Source organism: Mustela lutreola, chromosome 2 (assembly GCF_030435805.1).
Source record: "Mustela lutreola isolate mMusLut2 chromosome 2, mMusLut2.pri, whole genome shotgun sequence".
Classification (NCBI taxonomy): Eukaryota; Metazoa; Chordata; class Mammalia; order Carnivora; family Mustelidae; genus Mustela; species Mustela lutreola.
This window is the reverse complement of record NC_081291.1, coordinates 130,590,064-130,592,556: the sequence shown is the minus strand read 5'-3', so window position 1 is coordinate 130,592,556 and position 2,493 is coordinate 130,590,064.

Here is a 2,493-nt window from a genome sequence, read left to right as displayed (position 1 = left end):
AAGACAAAATATCTGTGCTTGTTTTTCAAGAATACATGCTCAATGTCTTACTTATGCCATTTTTAATTTATGCTAGAAGTCTACAGAACCAACTTATTTTAAATATTACATCGGGGTGCCTTAGTGGCTCAGCAGGATGAGCATCTGCCTTCAGCTCAGGTCATGATCCCAGGGTTCTGGGATTGAGTCCCCACATTGGGCTCCCTGCTCCATGGGGAATCTGCTTCTCCTTCTGCCTCTGGTGCTCTCTCTACTTGTGTTCTCTCTCTTACTTAGTCTCTGTGTCAAATAAATAAATAAAATCTTTAAAAAAAATATTAAATTTGAGAGGCAGGGCGGGGGGTCATTGGGGAAAGGGAGGAAAAAATGAAATAAGATGGGACAGGGGAGGGAGACAAACCATAAGAGACTCTTAATCTCAGAAAACAAACTGAGGGTTGCCTGAGGGGAGGAGGATGGTAGGGATAGGGTGGCTGGGTGATGGATGCTGGAGAGGGTCTGTGCTATGGTGAGTGCTGTGAATTGTGTAAGACTGATGAATCACAGAAATGTGCCCCTGAAACAAATAATACATGTTAAAAAAATAATAATTTGGCTATTGGAAATAATGCTGCAATAAACATAGGGGAGCATATAGCTTTTCAAAAAAAATAAATATTAAGTCAATTTTTAAATAAATTGGGGCTCACTGTATTTTGTTTTATATTACATATATTTATATTAAATTTATTTTCTTTGTAATAACAACTTTAAGTCACTGACATTAACTACATATTTTTAAATGCTCTTATAAAAACCATGCCCTCAAAAGGCCTGTTCATTTATTTTGCGATACTTCTCTATAATTTCTTCCCTTTTGATTTAGTCATACATATATGTTTAACATATACAATGGACCCAAAGAAAGTGCTATTTAAAACAAAAATCTGAATGTACCAGTTTCCAGTTTACTTAAGTCTGATCAATGAGAATACTACTATATACTATTCCCTTCCAATTACTGTGATGGTAGAACCCAAGAAACTGAATTTTTCAAACCCCCATCTATTCATCAGTCCTCCCGCGACAGGATGCAAAGTGGAGAGCCTTTTGTTTAATAGAGCATGGTAATGAGTCTTTTAATCTATCTGCCCAAAGGAATCCAGTAAAGAGGGAAGAACTCAATTCCTCTATTCTATGAATCAAGAGAAATCTAACTTTCAGAGGGAGCCCTAGGGAGAAGTGACAGACTTTAGCGGCAAAGAAAAGTTTTGCTTTGGCAAAAGAAAAAAAGAGGCAATGCTCCTCCTTTGGGAAAGAAAGAACAGTCGAATGACAGGCGTGAGATTGTAAATTCAAAAGGAAATCAGAGCAAGAAATGCCTAGGAGAAACTCCCAACTACCACTAAATATATACATGGAGTGCTGGGGAGAGTGTTTGAGCTGTAAATTTGGCTTAAATGTGTGAACATTGGCTATCATGAACGCTGTACCAATGGGTTAGCCATAGGGTGGCGGAGTGGAAGACCGCTGGAGTGAAGCAGAGAGGGTAGAGTTGAGGCAAAGGATCAGGAGGCTCTAGCAACAATAGTCTAGGTTAGCAATGCTGAAGACCTGAGAAAGAAATGGCAGTAGGAATGATGAGGGAGGAAAGAATTCCAAACATCTCAGCTGCAGAATCAATTGAATCGGTAACCGATTAGCAAAGCATGGTTGGGATACCTCCAAGGTTCCTAATATGAGTAATTGCGTCAACAGTGATAAAACGATCAGAGATTTAAAATACAGCCAAAGGGGCAGGTTTTGTGAGAGAAATAGTGACTTTTCATTGGCTATTCAGTGGAAATATCCAGAAGACAGCTAGAAATAAACATTCATGCAGTATATTTTTAAATTACGTTGTAAGCCTGAGAATCTCTAAAATAATAATCGCTGGAGTAGTAAGAGTAATTCACCAGACTTTAAGTAGCCTGCAGGCTTCTTCACTCCCAACTGCTTCGACTCCTTCTCCCATTTATCTTACTAGTTGCTTGTACTTCCCTAGGTTCCGACTCTCGGATTCTAAAGGTGACTTTTGAGAAACAAGGTAGAAAATGGGGAATGGAGAATCCAAACTTTAAGACGAGCCGTCCTACCCCGTACTTCGTATGGAAAAGAAAATTGGTTTAGGTCCCGGCTCCGCCAGTCTACCAACTGTGGGGACTTCGATAAATCAGTTCAAAACTCTGCCCCTCAGAGGTCTTCCCTCTCTTAAGTGGGTTTAAAAGAATTGACACACGGGTCAAGTTCCGGTGGGTCAGAATTCGTTGACAAGATAGGAATTGCCACAGAGACGTCCGGAATTCCGTAGATCGTAGCAAAACTCACTGTGAAGAGCCCCACCCCGACCCTGAGGGGGGTGGGGCCCGGGAATCTGTATCTTACTAACTTCCCAGGTGATTCAGATGCTCTGTCGGGTTTGAGAACCGAGGACTCTTTCCAGCCCTCCTGTTCTCTGAACCACTTCTCAGTTTC